Below are 15,167 nucleotides of genomic sequence, written 5' to 3'. Positions count from 1 at the left end.
TTTTGCTGCTTTTGTGCCCATAATGTTGTGGAAATCGCAGTTTGGATGATTGAAACCAAGCTGTTAGAATATGCTAAAGCTACTAAATACTGCATTGTTTGTTTTTCAGCTTTAATCGGTGCAACGCCCCGATAGCTCAGTTGGTTAGCGCGTAACTTCTGGAACGAAGAAGCTTCAAGATCAAGCGGCGCTGGTTGGACTCTCGGGATGTGCTCTTGAGCAACGCACGGGACTGCTCTCCATTCAGCGGCATCTAGGCTAGTGGATGGAATAATTTTCCAGCAACAACACTTCATCAATCGAAAACTTCTCTTGGCCAATCTTGGTGACCGGGCCTGTGCCAGGGATTCAAAGTCTCTACATTCTACAAGTATGCGAAACTGCCAGAATTAAGCTCTGCAAGAAGCTTTCCCAGTCCGAGGGTAAAGATTCAATCAATCAATGTCTTTAGTAACATACTTATCTCATGTTGGACCACTGGGTTACAGTTGCAAAATCAACTTAGACTTGTTAAAATGCTTCGGTAAACCACTAGCCTGCACAAAGAGTATTATTGCAATGTGGGTTGTCTCGCCTATATAATTAATGTGGCTGACAAAACCCGCTGTAAGCAAATAATTCAACAACATGACAAGTAAAATATCTTTTAATGCATTTACTAACTGAAACACTCGATAAAGTTCAACTTTGATGCGATTCGGATCAATTTGTACATTTTGTGTTGATAAATAATACTAATCTTCTTACTTCGGCTTGTGTAAAGGTGTAGGCCTATTTTAGTCAGACTAAAGGATTTTGTAATCCTTCTTCAATTTTTTGCATGACTACAAATATTTGTGTTTTTTGAAAATCTAAATTAATTTGAATTTCTCGCTTGGCCTTGGTTTCAATTAAATCATTTTTGCTGAGTAGCACACTTTTCTGGAGTTTATGGTATCAATAAGCTCTGAGTATGTAAACTTTTGGTAATTATTTTAAACCGTCCTCATTCGATACGTCCATGTCTTCGTTTGAAATATAGTTATGAAGAGGCGATTTAAGGCAGTGCTTACATGAAGATAATCAAACACTGCAAACAACCTTTAAAGTTATTAAACTGTACTGACACAGAAAAAATTGCTTTGACTTAATTAAGAGTGGTACGTGCGAGCTCGGTTAACACTTTATAGAGAGTAGCTTTAAGCCTATAAAAGCGGAAACTCAACTTTTAGTTCAGCAAAGCAAATCGTTCTTGGTACTTTATACAATCATGTAGGTTATAATGCTCAAGCCTTTCGATCGTATTGTTCCTATAGTCTACTTGAAATTTATACTATTTTTCTGTTAAGTGTGAATAAAAGGTTTATTTAGTAATTATTTTTTTATGTAAGCCTCGTCTAGATACAGTAAGCTTTCAAATGTGTGCACAACAACATGATAGCGAGAATGAAAGTCAAAATAAATCAAATGTGACTGTTAGGCTATAAACAGGTCAAGTTTGAGTGAGGTTAAATATGAAAGAAGTAGGCTAGGCTATTTCAGAACATAATTTGTGGCATTGTTTGAATCATCGGTTAAAATTAATCGTATGTGGTGCAATACACTCTGTTGACGGATTTTATTACTAAGGCATTTTTGTGACAACATTTACAGTAGTTATGCCTACCCGAGACCCCCGTAGTTGCATTGAAGACTGTGCAGCATTGCTACAGAGTTCGATGTCGACTTTAAGAAAGTGGGTAATATTTTCAGTGTGCGTTAGATTGCGTCCTTACATCGTGCTGTTAATGCTTTGTGGAATAGTTTCCCCGTAAGCTATTGTACAACCAAAAAACAAATGTGTAGGTCGGGAATGAAAGACAAGCAGGGGACAATTTTGCTCAATTTACGTTGCTCAGTTTCTATTCCTGTTGAAAGGGATCAGAATGAATTTAACGTTTTTTTTTTGCAGATATCTTTGTTATCTTTATATGATAATAAATTAAATATGAAAATTACTTGGATTACTATAGGCGTCGCCTTGTTTGTTCAACTGCTCAGTAGCGCAAGTACGTGTTCTTTGAAGTGTAAAAAAATTGTCCTTTCAAACATGTTGTTTCATAAACAATTAAATTTGCAGACAGAATACCCGCAAGGCAAAATGCAGGCTAAATCTACACATAAAACGCATTATCTCTAGTACGGTAACATGATGCACTGCACTGCAACCCAATACAGCTTATAGTTAATGCTAATGATTGCATAACCAAATACATGTTGAAATATATATAATATTACCGTATACAGTTGGTTCTCATATACCTTTATGCGAGAACATTGCAGTTTGACTGCTTCAGTGAACTATTGGCCGACTTGAATTTGAAGGGAATAGGGCCACAAAAAGATTATTATCAACGTGGTATAATTATGGAACTTATTTTTACCACTGCATGAGCATAACAACTAAGAACTAAATCTAACATATAATTTTCATAGTTGATTCAATAGAGTTTAATTTGCCAGGGGCGTCGTAATGTAATTGCATAGTCTTGTTCCATCTGACTATTCCATTTTTGTTTATTTCAATCCATTGGTTTCGTTTTAAGTTGTGCACTCGGTATGTTAACATTGGCAGCATTTGGGTGAGAAAATCGAAGAATCGCTTGGGGCTCTAATTCAGGGGAGTGCCAACTGCCAACTTAACCAAAATATGCATTAGGTAAACTGCAAAAAAATACAAGCAAAATTATTGCAAATGCTAGAGTGCGTGAGTCTGGTTTCATGCAGGAACTGTTTGTTAATAAGTTGTTGATACGATGTCCTTGTTTGGTATTCTGTTAACTTCTGTTAGTGTTTTTGTAATTTAAATATATTTTAACCATAGAGAAATAAAACATAGTAACTTTAGCGGGTTTAGCATACTTTATTTCACACAAAATATAACATAATTAAATAAAATAAACTCCAACGTTTTCGACACGTACGTGTGTCCTCATCAGGAATTAAATCTGCAATACATAAAATGAAAAATCGTAAGATAAATTTGACTATGCACTGTAACTGTAACGACACTCTGGACTGAAAGCACAAACTGAACAAATGATACGAGAATGATTGCGAGTAAATTATGCGGTGGGAAACAGATCACATGAGGTGTAGACTACAGGCATTTGACAAAACAATTAGAACACACACAAAAGGAACGATGAGCCACAGGCGAATAACTGCCGTTTGAGAGATGGATTGTTACGTTTGATTCTTAAGGCTTCCATGATCTTAGTCTGAAAATCAGATCTGCCTCGAGAGATGTATATCTCCGATTAGACTGACTGTATATCTCCAGGTAGACTGGGTATGGCCATGGAGATGTATATACCTCCGTGTAACATTTGAGTTTAGGTCAACTGAGGTTTAACCTAAAAATCGATATGAAAGCCTCAGCAAATCTACATTTTGAATAAAATTATAATAGATCTACTCTCAACGTCAGTAAAATATTAAAACTGCGAGTAGAAAGTAGACTTTTTCAGGGCCTACAAAACTTTCAAGCTATGAATTTGTGTCAAAACTTTCATAAAAGGGAAAACCTTAATTAAAAAAAATAAATAAACAAAAATTCGTCATTACACGTGACTAGGAAACTGTGTTCCGAAAACTAGTGCAAACCGCTACTACCATAGCAAACTCGCTGCATCAGACTAAAACAGGTCGTTAGTATCTACATTGTGAAGTAAGCAACGATCATGCTGCTAAAAGCGAAACTCATTACATCAACAAAATCGTTTCAAGTTAAATGAGTTAATCCAATATCAAAACTACGACACTACGGCTAAATGAAAAATAAACCCATTTGTTGAAAGTTTTGTATGAATTAGTTCTAATCTTACACAAAATCTTTGAAATAAAAACATATCGCAGTTTTTTGTTTGTCGTATCCAGACTTACACCCGGTGGTTGAAGATTTAGATTAAGTGGACGGGAAGACAAGGAAGCCAATCTTCGTGACCTCCTTCAGGCATGCTTTTAAGTGTCCTGCCAAAGACACGGCCGTATGCTCTTGAGCGGTGTCGAACCGGCGCCCTTTCGATTGCCGTTCCAGGGCTTTCACGCCTCGGCTATGCAGCCGTCAATAGCTTCTTGTTACTCTTTGAATTGACAGAGAGAAAGACATTATCATAGAACATTTTACATGCACCAACAAAGCGCAGTTCAAAAGCAAGCTAAACATCTATCAAAAGCATTTTTTGAAAGAGGCATCTATTTGATCCTTTTAGAGCTTTTTCAGCCTTTTTTTCCAGTGTATTTAAAATAATTGAGGTTTCGTTTTAAATATTTCATGCTATGTTATTTTTGGTTTCATCATCATAAATTATTCTCGTAAAATTTTTAGTTTTCTACTTTGAGAGAACAGCGCGATTGTTTATGCTTTTTTGACAGGCTACTGATTAAAATGATACAGTCAACTTTTAAATGGAACAAAAACTTCTTGCCTTTGTTGGTAACCTACTTTTATCAAATACCACTGGCACTATCAAAGTATAAAAATATGAAACGTCTTTGTTTTCAATTTCGCAAACGTCTTTTAGAGCATTTTTAAATATAAGAAGAAATCTATTTCACCAATATTTCGTCTTTCAACATTTAGCAAAGACAATATGTAGAATAGATTAAATGTAAAATCTTCAAACATTCAAAAACTCCTTTTCAAAATCGAAAAGATGAAACGTGTGGAAGATTCCAGTTTGTTGCGGTATTTTCAATTTCATTAAAGTTCATACTTTGTCGTGTTTCGTTGATCAACAAATAAACACACGGCTGTTTTACTTCTTATAATGCTCCGTATGAGGCGCTAATCAAAGCGGTTTGCCATGTATTTACACAAAAAGTTTTGGTTGAGAGTTTGCTTCGCTGAACCATAGACAAACAAAACAAAGTAACTTTAACGGGATTAACATGTTTTATCACAAAGATATATAACATAATTGAAAAATCAACTCAAACGTTTTGGACACGTACGTCGTGTGTCCTCATCAGGAATTACTTAAATCTGCAATATACATAAAATGAAAAACTATAAGATAAATCTGACTTTGCACTATAGCTGTAACAACAAGTGATACAAGAATGATTACGAGTGAATGATACGGCGGGAAACAGATCACATGAGGTGAAAAGTACACGCATGTGACAGACAATTAGAATCCTCACAAAAGGAACGATGAGCCACAGGCGAATAACTGCCTGTTGCGAGACGGATTATTAAGTTTGATTTTTAAGGCTTTCATGATCTTAGTTTGAAATTCATATCTGCCTCGACAGATGATTTTAAATTGGTCGATCGAGATGTTGTCTGTGCACGTCATTGATGATCAGTTGTTTCAGAAAGAAATCAAGAAATTGAAAAACATGTTTTATTTAAAATGGATATTCTTCTCATTTTTTCAATAAAGTCATAAACACCTTCGTCCTTCATAGCTGATAAACCAAAAGGCACGCCTGAAGAAGTAGATTTTAGTTTTTTTTATTAGTATACCCCTTTTAGGAAAAGATTCAACAAGTTTTGCATAAAATCTAACCAAACTTATAAAAAAGAAACTTTCATGTGATATTCATCCTGCATATAAAACATTTAAAGTGCACTAATATTTTCCACTAAAGACGCCTACCCCCTTTGCTCTTTCTCCAATTGTTATGTAGAAATTCTGTTGTTTACGTGACGAAAACCAGACATCCATTGGTGTGTCAACCAGACATTTGTTGACAAGGGCCGGGGAGCACTTACACCCAAACTTAACAACCAAAAGTGCAATTAAAGAGCACATCGCCTCTTGCATGGGCGCCGATCGCTCTCTAAAATTGGTGGGGACATTTACTAGGAAAGGTAGAAAGGGGCGTCGAGCAAAGCGAGCTAAAAAAATCGGGGGTCTGTTCTGACAAACAAATAAGCTTACAGTAGGTAGGCTAGGGTCTAATGCGATGGATAGCCTATATATTGAATTGTCAGTGTCAACATTGGACAACAGACGTCCAAACACTTGGCAAGGAGTCTCCGGCTAATTAAAAACGAAGTCCTTGGAGAAGTCATGGAGGTTGAGCGAATTCAAAACTTTGTTGTGCACATGCTGGCAGACCATTGCATGATTTAGCCGTTTTTGTGTCATAGTAGATCGTAACCAAGTTTTGATACGTCGCAAAGTTGAAAATGACCGTTCAGCTGAACACGAGCTGGCTGGTGAAATGAGCAATTTCCCGCATAATAAAACATTTCTACTACGGTCGGGGTTTCCTCGCATAAAACAAAAATGTTGTCCCCTCCTTTCAATACATTTTAAACAACGTCTGACTAATAAAATTGTGACATTCGGTTAATAATTTACCTTTTACGTTATAAAAATAATGTAAAAAGATGGTGGGGACATGTAAAAAGATGGTGGGGACATGTCCCCGCTGTCCTATAGGGATCGGCGCCCATGGCCTCTTGTACAACGTGCACTGACAATGTGTCGATCGACCAATTTAAAATTTACATTTAAGAAAATATAATGAGTAACGGATGATAATTTGAATTGAGTGTAAGCTTTTTATTTGCGAATTTATTCATGAGTGGCGACATTACATTTTACCTACATCTTGTTGGTATTGGTAGAATTAATGCTTTTGAATTGGAACTTTACAGATTAGCGGAATTTATGCAATTTTTTGAACCTTCTTAAGTCTAGCCTACATACAGCTTTACAGCTAGCCTACTTCTTAACTTACGCTTTGTTTGGTGATAATTTGAAATTCCATTTGCTCAGCAATTTTTGAATCTCATTAAACCTGGTCTACATTAGCTTTAAAAGTAGTTTCAAACTTATATCCTCTTTTTTTTCGAAAACAGATGCCTTTGACTGCTTACTTGGTGGTATTTTGGAATTTTCTACACGAGATGAAAACCGCTGCGATGGGTTTAACGACTGTTTTGACGTGGTGGCATCAGATGAGTGCCATTGTAATGGAACCGCATCTGATGTTTGTCAAAATAAAAAATGCATTTTGCCACAAAATCTTTGCGACGGAATAGATGATTGTGAAGATGGATTAGCAAGCGATGAAAGAGGATGCTCTGGTCTAGAGAATTTGTACGTCTTTTGTTAATTTTTTTTTATTATTAATTTTTTATTGTTTTTATTATCGTTTTACAGTATTGCAGTTATAATATAACTTATTATATCCAATTATAGTTATTTTATTTACATGATAGTGCTGACAGTTTGACATTGTCTACTTTTTAACGCGCTGCGAGCAACACACGTTTGCGATGAATACAGCGTTATGTCAAAATACATTATTATCTGTTTCTTGATAGCCATGGACACGTGTTATTATTATCACTATTATTATTATCATGCAACATAGCTTGGCATTATACACTGATCAATCAACGTCTTAACTTGTTGATTTATAAACCAGGGTCGGAGCCACGGAGTGGGGGCTTGGGGGTAATTGCCCCCCAAAGTTTTAGATTTTTTCTCAAAATTTTTTTTTTATACTATCAACGTTTGGTTACTATTATAACTAATGTTGAATGAGTATCTAACTGCTCTAGGCTGCTGCTGAGCTGAGTCGGAGTCTGCCTCGCTTTCTGACCTAGTCTTGTTCTGAAACGATCCCTGTTCCATATCTAGAAAGCTAAAACCTCAATTGCTAAGCTAAAACCTAAGCTTAAACCTTAAAGCTTTAACCTTAACTTAAACCTTAACTTAACCTAACTTTAACCTTAACTTAAGCCTTAAAGCTTTAACCTAAAGCTAAAACCTCAGCTTCCCTGTTGCCTTAGCAATTGAGGTTTTAGCTTAATGTTGAATGACGTTTCCTTTCCCCCGAACTGTTGCTTTTGTCTTCCTAAAATTTTCTTTCTAGCCACGTCACTGTGATAAACCTCAAATACATGATCATTGATCAGGGAAGAAATTCCAGCAAGAAGGAAAACCATTCCTTGCGGACGCAAGGATGCGGTACGGTGCGCTGATCAAGTATCATGTGTGAAGGCATCCCAACTATGTGATGGACATACCGACTGTCCGGATTCCTCTGATGAAGTCTTTGAAGGACCCGGACTGAAATGCGTAATCAAATCATACAGAGCGGTCACTTGTACTTTGCCACAAATCAATCTGTTCGATGATGTAGCTCAGTGTGGACATGATGTTGATTTGTGTTTTGACGCAGAGCACACGCTTACCACATCTTGCTTTCAATGCCTTGATCAGAAATACGTAAGACGCCTCATTACTTAAGTTACATTTTTTTCTGTGACGCTTACATGTTGAGACATTTTGTTTAGTTGTTACATTTTGTTGTTTGAAAGAAATCAGTTCTTATTTCTCTAATTACATTTTATAGTCACATTTTAACCTTTAAACAAAAAACAATAACAAATAAATAAGTATCGTTTTGCAATTTATTGACTTTTTTACGTTTTGCAAGTAGGCTAATATCTCTACAGTTTTGCATTTATTCACATATTGTAACAATCTGCAAGTAGCATACTAAGTTATTGCAAATCTTCAGGTCATATCGGAATATCAAGTTTGCGATGGAATATTGGACTGTTCAGATTTTTCTGATGAGTGCTTGTGCGAAGAGGTAAAAACGCCTCAAGTGTGCGGTCAATTTGATTTTCTGATCTCAGATTCAGATTCATGTTCAAATCGAATCAACCCTGTTATCACTGTTCCTGCAGCATCTGCGGGTAGGCTGTACAGAAGTAAGCTATATCACTTAATTGTATTTTATAGTGTTCTATCAATCAAGAAATACTTGTTTGCTAATGTTGGATTAACTCATTAATTATAGTCTTCTTCTTGCGTTTGAGGCTATTGCAGGTCACGCTACATCCAGGCTCAGCAGCCAATGAATTGTGTGTTCATCGAGCGTTGTTAGGTCTACATGTCTACTTAGGTCAGTATACAGGACATTGGTAGAGAATGTGGTATGCAGTCTGAAAATCTGAACCACATACACAAGATGGTGAGTCGGCGAAGCCCCATTTGAACATGTTGCTATTGAAACGGCCGACTCCAGTTCGCAAGCGATTGAGCTTCACCCATTCCTTCCGAGGTAGTTCTGCTCCGGATGAATTGTTGGTATTGGGAAGGACTGTGAATTGAGTTAGTCTCGCAACTTCTTTCCATTCATTCAATCAGCATCACAAAAAATTATGAACTATTCAGGAAAAAGCGTTAGATTTCTATATGTGTGTAGCCTAATATAATTTTGGTAAAGTAGAAACTTTGTTGAACTATAAACATACAAAAACCAAACACCGACAGGGAATTTAACATAATAATGTAAATAAATAAATTCGAAATTGCAACCGCTTTTGCTATGTATTTATGTTTATGTTTAATTCGTTTATGTTTGTGAAAATAAGTTATTCAGATGCTTGACAAGAGCTAATAAGCTGTACAGCCGAAAACTTTCGCAATTTCAAGTTTATGTCATTATATTATGATGTTAATTATGTTAAATACAGTGGGGTTGCTGGGTTTTATCTTCTTATGTAGGAGCTGATGCTTGTCTGGAAGAATTAATTTTCGCTTTAAATTGTCAACGAAATGCATTGTAGGCTACATGGCTGTAACCAGCAACTTAGTTTCACGTTATCTTTCAAAAGTACCAAGAGACAAATAGCTTTTGTAATGTAACAGAAGCTCTGCATGTCTTGGATGATTAGAGCAAAAATTGGCTGGTCGCTAGGCCTCTTGTCGATGTTTGCCTGAACTACATTAACGTGGTTTTGTAAAAGGTAGAACCTTGGTTTTAAAAAAAAAATACAAACAAAGAAACAAACAAAACGAATCCATTGTATGAGCATATAAAGTTTGTAATAACTTAATCTGGTCCCAACTGTTGGTAGTTATACTACTGCGTTTGTGTATTTCCAAAACTCATTGTTTTAATAGGCTATTAGGCTTAGATCAAAAATTGCAAATTTATTTATATCCTTACTTTACTAACACAGAACAAAGACATTCCTGGATAAACGACTCCTCAATAAAATGTGACAACGAAACAAGCATTTCTTCTGCGTTTTTATGCAACGGTCGTGATGACTGCGCAAGTGGTGTCGACGAGAAGTATTGTTACGTTGCTTCAAATCTCGCAAACTTACGCTACTCAGCTGCGATTGCCAGCCAATCTATATCGGACACGAACAATACAAAATGCACATTTCAAAACCACAGCATCACCATCACGACAATGTGTGATGGACGGCCTTTGTGTGATGATTTAGAAGACGAATGTGCTTCACAATGTGATGATACTCCAGCATTTTGCGGCATGAACTGGACTTGCTTACTTGGACATAAAATTTGCAATGGGAGATGGGATAGTGATGATGCATGCCCAAATGGTCGCATTTTAGAAGAAGAAAAGGGATGTCTAAATAGGTTCTATTGCGAGAGTGGCAATATTATTAGCATTCAATCAGACCAGGTGTGTTTCTTTGTACAGTCAACCTGTTTGTATAATATGTATAGGCTATGGTCTTATAGGCTATCTCTTTTTTTCTGAAAGTGCTACTTAGTAGCGTAAAGTAATGCGTTAATTAAGCCCGCTTTGCCTTTTTAGACACACATGTAGGCCTACAATTAAAATTTGATTCAAAACTGATTTAAATATCAGCTTTTTTTGTATTTCTAAATAAATTTTCAAAAATGAGTTAAAATTATCTGATTTATTTAAAGATTCATATAAATTCAACTACTTTGTGAGTTTCGTTATTTGGTAACAGTTATGCTCCGATATCTTTCAACCGTTCAACTTGTGTGGCTAATATTTTGTAAAATAGAATAGTCTGGTATAATATTAGTTGTTTAGACACTGATGCTATACGGATTAATGTTGAGTGTACAGCACCCATGATCGTTCTTTCATAATTTAGCAGTGACTAAAATCACGTTGAGACATGAACTGTGAATGTTAATCTAACTCTAAAAGTAGGATACTGCCAAGTAGCCTATGGCCAAAGGCACATGGCCCCTGCTTCACATCCTTTCCCTTTAAGTAGACCAAACGTACAATAGTGATGTACCTCACAACGACTTATAATTAACAAATAACTTTATCTGTGGAATAAATGTCAAATTTTTTGCTAGTTATGCGATCAAATTATAAACTGCGAGGATGGATCAGACGAGGCGAAAGAACGAATGTGCAATGACAGCCGTTTCTACTGCGATAGCCGAGAGAACTCCGCCTTACGACTAGATGACCCTTGTTTGTTCACATGTCCTTAATGTTCAATGGACGCAAAGATTGCTCGGATGGAAGTGACGAATGCCCCAGTTCGTTTGATTCAAACACGTACAGCTCAAGACAACATATGATCAAAAATCCTTTCTTGAAAATTTTAGTGTGGATCATTGCCTTTTTCTCTCTTTTTGGTAATGTCGTAGTGCTAGCAGTTACCATCAAGAAATTACGAAGGAAAAAGCCGATGAATTTAATTTCAAAATCACATCACATTATGATTGTTAACTTGTCTGTGGCAGACGGATTAATGGGGTTATATTTGGTGATGTTATCCATTGCGAGCGTTGTATATTCTGAACAGTTCTGTATAAACAAAAATTCTTGGAGGTCTAGCAATTGGTGCCAGATCATGGGTTCGTTGGTCGTCTTATCAAATGAAGCCTCTGTCTTCATTCTTATGCTCATGGGTGGATTTCGCTTTTACACCATTTTTAAGCCGTTTGAATCTCAATTTTCAGGTCGGACTTTTAAGTTTACTGTTGCTGGCTTGGTGCTATCCTGGATAATTGCCTTTGCTTTTTCCTTGTTTCCATGGATTTTCAATTCTTTTATTACTCATTCTTATTATGTAAGCCCATTCTTCAGATCTGACATGGTTGAACAACAAAAGTTTGAAAACTTTCTAAAACGATTTAAGTCTGTTCTGGATCAAAGAAAAAATTGTGGACAAAGGTCAACAACCAATTACATGGTCAATGTTAGCCGGAATGGTCAGATGAGCGTTGAGCAGTTTATCTCCAAGCCACTCAGCATTGAACCTAAAGGTTACTTTGGATTCTATTCTCAAAACAGCATATGCTTGCCTAGTTACTTTACAAGAAAAGGTAAACCAGGCTGGCAGTATAGTTTAACATTGATTACAATAAATTTCGTTTCGTTTCTGTTAATGGCTATATTTTATGCCTTGATTTGGCGTTTGAGTGACTCACATCGTCACGCAACTGAACGTGCAAGAGCAACCAACTCAGTAAATCCGGGACCGAAAATGAATTATCAAAAGTGTCAGCTTCAGAAAAAAGTAGCACGATTAGTATTGTCCGATTTTTTTTGCTGGGTTCCAGTTTGCATAATTGGTTACGTGCGATTATCTGGTGTGGAAATCGATGACATTACAGAGGTAGTAAGTGGAACTATACTTTTGCCTATCAACAGTGCTTTGAATCCTATTCTATACACTGGAGTTAGTGACAAACTTTACTACAAAATGAAGAAACTATACTCCAAAACAAGAGTGTCACACAGCAGCAGCTTATCCTCCTCGTCCCAGCAAGAAAAAATTGCACAAATGACACCAAATGCAAGAGCAAACAAACCCTGTTCTACAAGTAACATCACATCAATCAGTTTTGTCAGCTCACCATTATGATGTGTGTTTCCTTGATACACTGACTTAATTGTAAACTTTCATCTAACGCGCAGAGCAGCAAAGCAGCCTACCTTATTCTTTGATACATTGGAATCAAAACGACGGATCATGGCGTTAAAATTTTACTGGAAGAGGGATTCAAATAAAAACCTTGGTTTTTTTCATTGACTTATGTTTACAACCGCTGTACCATATAGTTTTGCTCGTGCAGATATTTATTTTTTAAGCTTTGGTAGAGAGTTTGCTTTGTTGAACCATAGAGAAATAAAACAAAGTAACTTCAGCGGGTTTAACATGATGTATTACTACATACACAAATATAACATAATTAAAAATAAACTCTAACGTTTTCGACACGTACGTGTGTCCTCATGACCTCATCAGGAATTACATATCTGCAATATACATAAAATGAAAATTGTAAGGTAAATTTGAGTTTGCACTGAAACTGTATACTAACGACACTCCAGACTGAAAAGCACAAACTGAACAAGTGACACAGGAATGATTACAATTAAATTATAAGGTGGAAAACAGATCGCATGAGGTGTAAACTACAGGCATTTGACAAACAATTAAAACACACACAAGAGGAACGATGAGCCACATGCGAATACAGATACAATACAGACATACATTGGTATGTCAACCAGACATTTCTTGACAAGGGCCGGGGAGCACTTAAACTCAAACTTAACAACCAAAAGTGCAATTAAAGAGCACATCGCCTCTTGTGAAACGTGCACTGACAATGTCTCGATCGACCAATTTAAAATCATCTCTCGAGGCAACTATGAATTTCAGACTAAGATCATGGAAGCCTTAAGGCTTAAGAATCAAACGTAATAATTCGTCTCTCAACCGGCAGTTATTCGCCTGTGGCTCATCGTTCCTCTTTTGTGTGTTCTAATTGTTTTGTCAAATGCCTGTAGTTTACACCTCATGTGATCTGTTTTCCACCGTATAATTTACTTGTAATCATTCCTGTGTCACTTGTTCAGTTTGTGCTTTTCAGTCTGGAGTGTCGTTAGTATACAGTTTCAGTGCAAACTCAAACTTACATTACAATTTTCATTTTATGTATATTGCAGATAACTTATGTTATTCCTGATGAGGACACACGTACGTATCGAAAACGCTAGAGTTTATTTTTAATTATGTTATATTTGTGTATGTAATATAACATGTTAAACCCGCTGAAGTTACTTTGTTTTATTTACTTTTTATTAGTTAACCGTGCATTTTTCCAAGCGTACGCCCGGATAGCGCAGAAGATAAGCACTTCCCTTCGCAAACGAATTAATGGCAAAATTACGCATCGATGATTTAATTCTCAGTAGCTTATGTGCAGTTTTGAAATTTACGCACGTCAAAAAAGACTGAGCATTCAGACAAACGAAGTGGGTGGAATAATCTATAGATAATTAACTACACTTCAAATAGAGTAGGCCTATAGGCGGAAAGTTTAAATCGCCAACCTCTCTCACTCATTACTACCTCTTTCACACTACACTTACACTGCGTCAGTGGTTCAAAGTCATTGCTTGAAACAGAAACTTTCAGAAAATGCTTTCAAAGAAGCTTTATCAGTTCAAGGATAAGAGTGGCACCATCAAGTAAGCTTCTTTATAAGAAAAATGGACTTCTTATTGGTGCCTGATACTTTGTAGCTGTTGTGACATACAGCTGAATGGTGAAAAGAGGCCCTCTCTAAATCCTACCGCATTTATTAGAAATTGGAGGTTTATAGAAGCCGCAAGCCTGTCGTGTTTCTTGCTAACCTTGAATTTCATATTAGTGCAGGCCCTTAGGGGCAAAAATGAGCATCTTTAGGCTAAACGTGTTACACGTTGTTTTTTTGCATTTTTTTGTAGTTGATGAACCTAACTTCAATATTAGTGGGTGCCGTTTTGGGTCACGTGATCACCCCCAAATCGGTGATTCCCCCCAAATCAATTTTGAGCTCCTTTTTCGGCATTTTTATGCAACTAGATACGTTATTTTTTTACATTTGGACTGACTGCCACTACAAATTACACGAGATAAAAATCACACAAAATTATGTTATTAATGACGTCATTGTGACGTCATATATTATTTTTTTTGCTTGTTTTTTTCTTATTGTAGTCGCTTGTTTGTTGTTGGTGTTACTGTTTTGGTTACAATAAGTTACCAGTGCTAAAATAATTACTCCTTCAAACATGACGTCAGTTTTGCATCATGAATGACGTCTTAATTTTGTTATGTGATTTTTTTTCCAGATGTTTTTCTTATAGGTTAGTATGGTAGGTAGGCAATATAACTATAGGTCGGGGCATATATGGTTTGAGCCCAAAAAAATTGCAGCAAAAGGTTTTTCAACTGATTTGATTAGTATTGGGTGTCAGTACTAACATATTCAAAATCTTAAGGAATCCAACTTCCGAAAAGTGGTTATTTTCAAGATAGCTTCCAAGATGGCCGCCAAACAATTGAACAAAACAGTAAATTGACCATAACTCGGTCATCATATGACCAACACATGTACCGTAGTTTTGGTGTC

At 36.3% G+C, this 15,167-nt stretch overlaps 1 pseudogene; it reads left to right on the top strand.

The window, feature by feature from the left end:
• Positions 1-6,500: 6,500 nt before the first annotated feature.
• On the top strand, positions 6,501-12,625 carry LOC145776710 (uncharacterized; annotated as a pseudogene).
• Positions 12,626-15,167: the final 2,542 nt, after the last annotated feature.

The sequence above is a fragment of the Aplidium turbinatum genome, chromosome 9 (assembly GCF_918807975.1).
Source record: "Aplidium turbinatum chromosome 9, kaAplTurb1.1, whole genome shotgun sequence".
In the NCBI taxonomy this organism is placed as follows: domain Eukaryota; kingdom Metazoa; phylum Chordata; class Ascidiacea; order Aplousobranchia; family Polyclinidae; genus Aplidium; species Aplidium turbinatum.
This window is presented reverse-complemented; position numbering and strand designations above follow the sequence as displayed.